This window comes from Hirundo rustica, chromosome 4 (genome assembly GCF_015227805.2).
Source record: "Hirundo rustica isolate bHirRus1 chromosome 4, bHirRus1.pri.v3, whole genome shotgun sequence".
NCBI classification, from domain to species: Eukaryota; Metazoa; Chordata; class Aves; order Passeriformes; family Hirundinidae; genus Hirundo; species Hirundo rustica.
The window spans coordinates 2,517,890-2,528,173 of record NC_053453.1 but is presented as its reverse complement, the minus strand read 5'-3'; the positions used below and the strand labels follow the sequence as shown (position 1 = coordinate 2,528,173).

The window sequence follows — 10,284 nt, the reverse complement described above, 5'->3', positions numbered from 1 at the left end:
GCTGGAGGAGAGGAGGGACAAGGGCCTGCCACTCTTGTCCTGTTCAAGGAGTAGACTCCCACCACTCCTACAAGGGATTCACACTCAGGCCTTGAGGTCTGGGGCAGCAGAAAGTGCTGCCCAAAAGCACAGCTTGTGTCTGCAAGTGCGTTTGGCAGCTTGGATACATCTCCCTTTCATTGGTTTGCTCAAGGAAGGACCTTACAACATCCACGCTCTCGCTGTGCTCTCGAAAGAAGCCTTCCTGTCTGCTGGAGAACTGACCTGTGGGCAGCCAGACGGGCTCACAGCTCAGCTCCAGGTCTCCTGATGAGCTCCAGCTCTGGCATCCACCTTGGCTCAGCTGTGCTTGGCACACACGAGGGAGGTGAGATGTCCTGGGACAGGTTTGTTCCAACTGCGCACCCCGGCTGCTGCCAGGAAATCAGCTCCAGCAGCTTATCTGACCATATGGGAACCTTCTGGGGTGTCTCCGTGGGACATCCTTGGACTCTTGGCTTTGTAGGATTGCAATTCCCTCCCTCCTGTGGCGGCAGTGAAAGCTGGCAGGGAGGGGGCTGAAGGGTGACCCTTGCATGTGTTTGAGACTGGAGATCTTGTAGGATTAAAGCCCCAAAGGTGCACACTTAAAATGTGTGAGATTTCACACACTTAAACACCTCCCATATAATAAAAAAATATAAATATGTGTGTGTATGTGTATATATATATATATATATATATATATATATATATATATATATATACATACACTGTATATTATATAATACTTTTTAAAATCTCCAGCTCCCAGTAGATTTTAGCATCTGATTCCCTCACTATGGGGAGACCTTCCTTGTTTATCTGTGCAGTATTTAGTGGCATGGCACCAATCCAGGGGTCCTCCTGTTTCTCTCAGTGATTGGCAAAGGAACAAGTAAAAATATCCTCTCTGTCTACCACCTGAGCATCCTCTCCTCCAAAGCCCAGCCCTGCTGTTGTCTGGGCACACATCCCTTTTGGAAGAGAGCTTTTAGCTCCTCAGGAGCCTCTTTCTCCCAGGAGGAGGCCCATCCCTCTGAGCAGAATTGTTGGTTAGTTAAAGCCTCCTGTTTGATAAGTTCAGATTCACTGTGCTTGGGCTGCAATTGCAATTCATACCGAACAATCATCATGTCAGCTGTCACAGAAACAAATCCCTTAATGGATGGACAGGGATGGGCCGTCACCAGAGCTTCAGGGATGGACATTTGCTCAAAGGGAGATGTCATTCCTTGCTTGACAAGACCTAAATAGTCCCAGGGGCTGCTGGTCCTGGATTGTGAGCACTCTCAGCACTTCCCTCAGGCCTTTGCTCTTCCCTGATGTCTGATCCAAGTTACAATTTTGTCTGACAAGCTCAGCACAAATCCTGCTCTGCTCCTTTTCCTGCAGCATTTCCTCCCCTTCCCAAACCTGTCTTGTTGCTTCTTCTTACAGGCTCATTCTATGCCTGCAGATGAAGGTGAACACTAATTTTGGGAGCTCCGTGTGTGTGCCAAGAAGCAGATTCTTTCTGGTCCCAGGCTGACAAGAAGCAGATTCTTTCTGGTCCCAGGCTGACATGACCAGCCTGTGGTGTGAAGACAACGCTCTTGTCCTTGTCATGCACACAAGTTGAAGGCCAGACAAGCCAGGATTGTGATGATGGAGCAACTGCTTGAGTTGCAGCACTGCCTGGAGCCTTCTGAGAGGGAATAGAGGATGCAAAGTCTCCAATGGTCTGACTGAGACAGGAGGGGGTGGGTGTTGCTTGCATGACAGAGCAGCATCATGGAGCTGAACTTCCCTGTCCCTGCTGTAAGGGGTACTGGGAATAACTCCTCCTCTGGAAGAGGCTGGAAGAAATGAAAGCCTAAATACACAGAAAATTAACTTTTAATGGAAGTGTTCTGCACACACTGGAAAGGAAATCTTGCTGTCTGTCCAAGGCTGTGCCCATCCAATGGGAGGCAGTTCCCTCATCCAAAGTGTCGCTAAAGCAGGCTTGGGGTGAATTGGATGGTGATGGGCTCCAGACCTCCCCATCAAGACCAATCCTGTAGGAGAAAGGGAATACAGGTGACCTCACCCCTGATAAGTAACAGCTGTCTTAATTACCCAATACAGCTTCGCCCCTGAGGAGTCACAGCTAAATCCAATAAAGATAAGTGTGATAAAATGGAGTGGCTCAGCTTGTGAGGGTTATGATGAAGAAGAAGGATCCTGGGGCAAGAGAATCACTGCTGTGAGATCAGTCTGGGTCTGCAGTGAGAGCCTGGTGCTGGAACCTGCAGTCACAGTCTAGTTAGGTAAAAGCCTGAATTTAGTCTCCAAACAAATCCCTGTAGCTACAATCTAGTTAGGTAAAAGCCTGCGCTCAGTCTGCACACTAATCCCTGCAGCCATGGTCTAGCCAGGTAAAAGCCTGCACTCAGAGTCTCCAAAACAATCCCTGTAGTCACAGTCTAGCTAGGTAGGAGTCTGCAAACTGATCTCTACAGAGTTCAGCAGGAAATACCCAGCAGTCAGAGGCTTCAGGGGAAACCTTCAGCAGGAGCTTGCTGCAGGCAGAGTCAGGGAATGGTTGGAATCAGGATGGCTGAGCTGTACAGAGGAATAAACCAGGACCCTTTCCATTCTGTGATGAATGAGAAGTCTGTTTTGGCTCATTTCTACCCTCTAACAAGAGGACTGCTGCAACACAATCCTTATGCCCAGAGTATGTCCAAAGAGGCTGCTCAGCGTCCCTCTGCCACCCGACTCTGCACTGGGTGTGATGGAAATGCAGAAGGTCCACAGGGGAAAGCTTTGCAAGGTATGGAATGCTGTAATACAGAATATGGCATTTTCTGGCCTTAAACTGGTTGTCTCTCTAACAGAAGGGGGATTGCACCTTCCAAGCAGGGCTGCTCTCTTCCCTTCAGGAGTATTGGTCTGCCAAGGTCAACAGTGAAGCAAAAATTGGGAGCACTCATTGGTACTGCAAAGTTGGTTGCTTTGCTCTAATACTTCAGTCAATGATGTCATTGTGTTGCTTTGTTTGGAAATGGGGCTTGGGGAGGTTTGCAGCATCCCCAGACTGCATTGCAGGTATTACTTTTATACTCCTCCCTTCCTCCTCACTTTGTGCAGGAGACAGTTTCTCAGACAAGAATTTGTTCCAGTTTATAGGTGAAGTTCAGGCTTATCACTACTTTTAGTCCAAAAGACTTAATTCAAGCCTCATCGTTACTCAGGGGAGCTGATGATTTAGAGTTGCTACCTCAGGTGACAAGTCCCCATTTGAGATCAGAAGCATAGTATCCACAGAAAGGCCACCATCCACAGAGTGACCTTCTCCCCAAAGGATACTGAAGGCTGGGAATGTCTGTGGGTGTCTTGGTTGAGGGCTGTCACTTGGTTGAGGGTTTTAGAGCCCAGCAGACGCAGCTGGGAAGTTGGGATGGTGTGAGAAAAGTGACTTTAGTGAAGTTTCAGAGTGGAGTCAGGAATAGAAGCGATGTCCCCTGGCCCTTTTTGGGATGAATCATCCTTGTAAATCCGCTTGCCTTGACTGATCTGGTAAATATAGGGTGTGAGAAAGGGTGATTAAGTGACTTATCTGAAGTCACATGTGGCATTTATGGGATTTGGACACAATCCTAAACTGGCTCCACTCCTTTAACTCTTACTCTTTCCCTGCTGTAGCTGTGACCCTGAAAGCATGCAAACACCATCATGTGTTAGAGCAGCAAAGAATAAATTCACAGCCAGCCCAGAAAATCAGCTCCCTAAGGAAATACAAGATTAATCCCATATGGGACAAGATGCAATCTAAAGCAGCCTGTTAATTAATTATTATTATTATTATTATCTTAACCAACCCAAGTATGGAGTCAGGGACACAAGTAAGGTTACAGATTTTGACAGATGCAGACTGATTTCTTAGAGCTTCCACACCAGGCAGAACAGCTAATCCCTTTCACAGAGGTGCAAATTGCTAATCTGATTTGCATGCTTGGCTGGCTGCTTTTGTCCTACCACTAGGCAGCAAACAGGAGGAGCTGGAAGAGCTGGAATCGTTAGGCAGGAGCTTGATCGTTGGACTTGATGATCCTAGAGGTCTTTTCCAAGCTGAATGATTCAATGAATCTGTGATTAGGAGATTGGGAAGTCACTGGAGTTTGATGAATAAATGAGAAGTTGTGACTCGGCTGCCACCTGAAATTAATTTTTGATTGACTTTGGAAGACATCTCTCAGGGGCTGGTTTCTGTCTTCTGAAACAAGGCAAACCAAAAAGGGGGGAAGGAGGTAGGTGGGGCTGGGGAGAGAAGGGATGAAATTAAACCAAGAACAGCTCTTAATTAAGGCGTAGGAGCACATCTGAAGATCCTGACAGGTGGTAGCTGGCTTTAGTACCTTGCGAGTGAACTCATTAAACACCAGCCTCTCTCTGCAATTTTAATATCTGTGAAGAAGGTGGTTGAGTCTCTTCTCCATGGAAAACAAGTCTGTTTGGTATTGCATTATATTTATAGCAGTGCTAAAACTGGGACGGGAGCCCCTGTCCTGTTGAGCCAAAAGGCACAGTTCAGTCTGATAAACAATGATTTGTAGTGAACTAATTTTTTCCTCTCTTAGTATCTTTCTTATTGCAGATGGAAGCTGGTCTCCTATTTTATCTTTTAGTCTTAGGAATGTGGTTTTATGGTCAGCTTGGACATGGTATCAACCAAATCTCCACCCCAAGGGCTCAAACAGGCAGCTCATGCAGGGACAGCTTCAGAGAGGCACTAAATGTGGGAGTTTCTATCTGTGACCCCAGCTCAAGCACTTGATATCAAAACTTTAGATATTTACAAATGAGCTTTTCCTTTCAGATTCCTTCAATAACCAGTCAAATGTTGCTTTCTGCCTTTTGGGGGTAAAATACTGTTTGCTTTGTTGTGTAATTTCAGAGCAAACTCCCCTGGCCAAGCTGCCAGTGGAGGGCTTGCACCCAATTGGGTTCGGAAGCAAGAAGTGACATAACAAAGCCTGGGTGAGCCGAGATGGGCAGATCCTTTGGAAGTCAAAGCTCCATGAAGCAGAGACACCTCAAAGTGCATTTTTCCAGCTGGGAAGAACTTTGCAGACACCATGAAGTGATCACCCTGGGATTTCCACCTGCCCCATCCTCACACAGCCGCAGCTGTGGCAGCACAGAATGGTGCAAACTTCTTCATTGGTTTGCCCGGTGCTGGAGGTCAACTGCAAAGCTGAGAACTGAACCAAGTTAAATCCCCAGGCCATGGACTTTCCCTCCTTCCCCAGGAAGATCCAGAGGGGATGTCTTGGTGTGATACAGCAATTAATCCTGCCTGATGCCTGGCTACCACAGCAATTTTGATGGCTGCAGTTGGTGACACTCAGTTACCCAGAAGTGCTATCAGCTCTGTAACGCAATTTGCAGGAAGTCACCATTAATTAATGCTAAGTTATGAAGCACTTCTAGGGAAAGTGACACACCAAATCGACATCAGTGCAAGAGGAGTTCATTATGGTTAATGTTACGACAATAAAAGACAGAGGAATTAATGATGAATTTCAATGTTAAGTATCACTTTTCCCATGCTTTAATGCGTTGTCTCAGGAGGGAGGGGGCACTTGAAGAGGAGCTGGGAAAGGACAGCATAATTTAGCTTGGAAGGAAAAAACCCAAACCATTCCCCATCTTGTCTGAGTACGGAGTGTCTGAGCTGTGCTCTGTACAGTCACACTCACACACCCTACTGATCCTCAGCCCTGTAAACGCACCCCAAAGTGCCCTCTCACGTTCCATAACTCCCAGGAATCCCTCACAGCTCTCCACTAGAGAAGGTTTGACATTAACAGACCTCTCTACAACTTCCAGCCTTGTTTTGATGGCTTAAGTGCTCATCATTTATTCAAATGCTGTTATGTCCATCCCACCCCACTGCAGACAGGCCCATCTTTCTCCCTGTCCCTTCTCTCTTCCCTCTTGTCTTTCCCCTCCAAAATCTCTGCCAGATCTTTTGTTTTTGCCAGATTCTGGTTTGGGGTTTTTTTGTGACTCTGCCTGAATGAGTGGAAACCTGAGGAAGAAGGTGGTGATTTTAGGGGTTTTATTTTTCTTTTTTCAAATCTGTTCTCAGTTGGATGCACAGGGCAGTGTGAATGCTCAGAAAAATAAAAAACCTATCAGACATTGTACTGAAGAAATGAAAAGTTTTCATCTCCACAGTGGTTTAAAATATAAAGGAAACCACCTGAAGAGCTGAGCATTGACTAACAAACTGCTGCAAGGTGTATCCACAGAAATAACTGCACTGAAAACCTGAAGGTTTATTTTGGCATCAAGAACTCTAAAAGAAATTAGTCCCAGGGATTAAAACACCTCAGAATGATAAAGCCATACGTTTTATTTTAAGGAAGGAGATGTTGAGTATTTTCCATTTGAAATCCTGGTTGAAACAAGCTTACTTTTATCACTGCTACCCCAAAATTGTAAACCTGCATGAGACTGCAGGGTAGAAACTGTCCTGCAATGGGGCTGTGAAGCCAAACCGTGGCAATTCCCTCGGTTAATCAATACACAAAGTGCTGCTGAGGTTCTGATCTCAGGCAAAGCAGCATCACATTCTCCTCTCATCACAGAGCCCTGCCAGATCAAACCCAGGAGTTCAATAGAAAACCCACTCCAGCTCTGCAGAGCTGCACTTCTGAGACAAAACAGCATTAGTGCTGAAGTGTTTGATGGTGGCAGCCCCACTGAGCAACAAATGCACTCCCGTCCTGGGAACAGGCCCTAAAAATAATAATAACAATCCAATAGGCCAGAGGCTGGGAAGATCAGATTAGAAACAAGGAGCTGGTTTGCAATGGATTAGGGCTCGAATGCCTCACTTCTGCAGGCTGGATCCCAGCAGCAGAAAACATGACCTCCTGCCTCTTCTTTGCTCCAAGGACACACAGCCAGAAACTTGGAGGTGAATGATTATAGTGGCCCTCAGCAGGAGAGCCTGAAAAAGTATTTTCGTCTACGTTGTTCCGAGTCTGGTGAGATATAAAGAAACTTCCTTTCTCAAATTATCTGAAAGAGAAAGGAGGTGTTTGCCAAACTGGATTAGGGTTGGAAGCTCAATGTCATATCAGGAAAGGGATTTACCCGAGTGAATTCGGGGGAAGTATTTTTCTTTGACAGTTTTTCCTCCTTTTCCTTGTTGTTCGATATCCACAAATGTTTTGGGTGTTTTGTTTGTTTGTTTTTGTTTTTTTTTCAAGAGGACAGGGACATAAATAAATATCTCTTTCAATGCCATAGGGCCCTGCACCCTTGGGAGGGTGCTCTGAGTCTCTGTTGTCCCTTCCAAGGTGTCTTTCTACCCCACCAACTTCCTTCTCAGCCTTGCCCTGCCACCAGTTGACACCTCAGACAGTGAAATGCCGGAATATTTTGGGTTTTGCTCACTCTGAGACCTCTTCACTCCACTTCTCCTGCCGCCTGGACACCCTTCGCCTCTTTGGGTGCACTTCTGCCCCGTGTGCTGCTGTCCCCTGCCCATCCCTGCATCCCCCCTGCCCACACGTGCACAGTGGCAATGAGATGGAGATTACAGCCACTAATTGCACACAAACAAGTGATTAGGGGGACAATTGCAAGGCACACCCCACCCTTTGCACTAATTCTTCATTCCCTGCATGGAGTAATGCCCTTTTGTTTCCCCGGGTAAGTCCCTAATGATGTTAGGGGGCATCCAAAGAACTCGGTGGCACCAGGGCGAGCTCATTAATGAGATTAGCCGAGTTTTAATTTAGATGAAAAGCAGGCGAGGCAGGGAACAAGGCCTGCTATTATTTTGCATTACAAAAGGTGGGTTTGGGAAGCAGGGAGGCGTGGAGGCAGCTGGATGAGGGCTGGGCTGGAGACCTTGTGGAGGGAATGGCAGCAGATGTCCTGGTGAGTTGTTCTTTATTTCTGTCCAAGACTTGCTGACCAGCATATATCTTTAGGTTGAGGTGAGATAGTGAAACTTCTACTTTGTTTGGTGGTTGTTTGGTGTTTTGTTTGTTTTTTGTTGTTTTGTTTTGTGTTGTTTTGTGGGTTTTTTTTTTGGGGGGGGGCGGGTTTTTTTTGTTTTTGTAGAATTGTGATTTGACTTGAGTCCCCCAAGAAGTTGCTGGGTGTGGGTGTGAAGCTGGTCTGGGTGCCCCGTGTGAGGCTCCTGGTTTTGTGTTGAGGGGATTTCTGTGGGACGTTTGTCTTCACGGCTGGGCAGTGACCAATCTGTGCCTGCAGCATTTTTTTTTTTTTTTTTTTTCCTTTTTTTTTTTTTTTTTTGCCTTCCAAGGCTTTACTGATAATCCTGACCCCTGTGGCTCCTTTGACAGAGGTGAGATAAGGAGCTGTTGCCTCTCCATGAGTTTAAAATGAGCCAAAACCTCTCCTGTGGGAACTCTAGATGCTGAGAATTTTGGACTCTCTGTGCTGGCAGGCAAAGAACTTCAGGGAAGCACTGCATTTGACCTGAGGCCTTAAAACAGGCTTCCAAAAATGAATTAAGATCGTGAGGATGTAGTTTTGATAGCATTATGTGATCTCACAGGGTGAAAAACTTAAATTTGTGGTTTTAACGTATAGTGATATACAGGAGCCAAAATGAAGAATTTTAAGTGTAGATTAGTTGTCTTTTCTACACCTTCTTCTTCTTTCTTCACAATTCTGGATAGTTTTCTGTAATTGAGTAAAAGAAGTCCACACTTTGGGTTTCAGGTGATCATAATTAAATTAGAAACATAAATAATATAGATGTCAATTGTTTATTAAATAAATGGGACTTAAATAGCCTTGAATACACACCATTTTAGGCTCACTTTCATGCCTTAGAGAGACCTTGCTTCTCGTGAGTTTGTAATAGATAAAAATAATAAATTTCAGAGTGAGCCTCCAAAAACAACATCTCCAGAGTTTTATTCGCCCTAACCTTAGAGCAAGAGAGAGCCAAGAACTCCAACACTCTCCCTGCCAATCTTCTTAATGCACCCAAATGTCTTCTCCTAAGCCAGCATTGAGGAGTACCTCCAGAGAGAGTCTAAGTGCAGCATCAACAGAATCTGTCGTATCTCCTGCTGTGAGTGAGGGTCTCTGAAGTACCTATGGCCAGGGAAATTGCCTTTACCTGTGTTAGGAAAATTAATCCACGAACACCAGAGGTTTATGTCCAAAAAGGAGACAGAGGAGTCCTTTCACTTTATTCGAATAAAGGGAGAGGCCATGGGGCATTTCCCCTGGGGTCTCTCAGTTTTTCGGAGGACACAGCCTCCTTTTTTATCCTAATTTCCTGGCTGCAGTTCCCTCTCTCTTTCCCCATTGGCTGAGGTATTTGAGAGGTACAGACTTCCTGAAATGCCTAAGATTCCCCTTTTAATGTATGACCCCCCTAATTTTTAATTCTTATGGGATTCATGGGTTTTTCCTTATTGTTGCTTTCATCTTTCAATATTCAATTTCATTTACAAACCTATGGTTTGTTTGTAAAGTCAAATATCTTCTTTTCCATCCATCAATCAGTAGAATTCTTCCCGTTGTTTCTCTTATCTCTCAGTGCTGGTTTTACCTACCAGCAGACTCCGGGCTTGTTTGTAAAGACAAATCTTGTCATTCCTCTCACCTGCAGCTTGCTCACTCCAGGACCTCCGTGCCAGGATATCTGAGGATGCTCTGGCCAGCCAAACCTGGGGTCCTGGAGCTGTGACTCTTCAGGACTCTTCCGTTATGAAGTATTACTTTAATGAAGAAGGAATTCCTTTAATGAAGAAAACCATCTGCCTTCCCATCCCTGCTGAAACACAACTTCCCAAAACAAGCACTCATGACTCCTTTCCCACCTGCCCTCCCTCTTCCCGTGCTTCCTCATTAGCCGTGAGTATCCCTACCCCCGCCACAGATCTGGGATGGGTTTGTTAATTCACATTATCCCTTTGCTTTGCACTACTGAGAGTTTGGACACCAAAGGAGTCGTCAAACCTGTGCCAAGCTGTTCCCTTTTGGCAGCTTTCTGAGCAGCTCCCTATACCTGGAGCAAAGCAAAAGAAAAAAACACTTTGTAGGTGTGGAGAGGGACATTTGAGAGATCCATTAGGATCAAAACTCGTGGAAAATGAGGGAGAGAGACAGATATATCAAGCAATACTTCAGCTACGTTTGCAAATTTGCAATTGTGTGTTTGCAAATTTCTGTCACCAGAAAGTGGAAGGCAGGAGGTGACTCTGTTTCTGTCAGTTGCTGGCTGTGAATTTTTTG

General features: G+C 45.6%; 1 long non-coding RNA gene across 1 annotated transcript; it reads left to right on the top strand.

Moving 5' to 3' along the window:
• The first annotated feature begins 2,206 nt into the window (after positions 1–2,206).
• Positions 2,207–5,571, top strand: LOC120752005 (uncharacterized). Its single transcript, XR_005700570.2, has 2 exons — positions 2,207–2,815; positions 4,940–5,571. It is a non-coding gene; the product is annotated as an uncharacterized LOC120752005 (long non-coding RNA).
• The last annotated feature ends 4,713 nt before the right edge of the window (positions 5,572–10,284 follow it).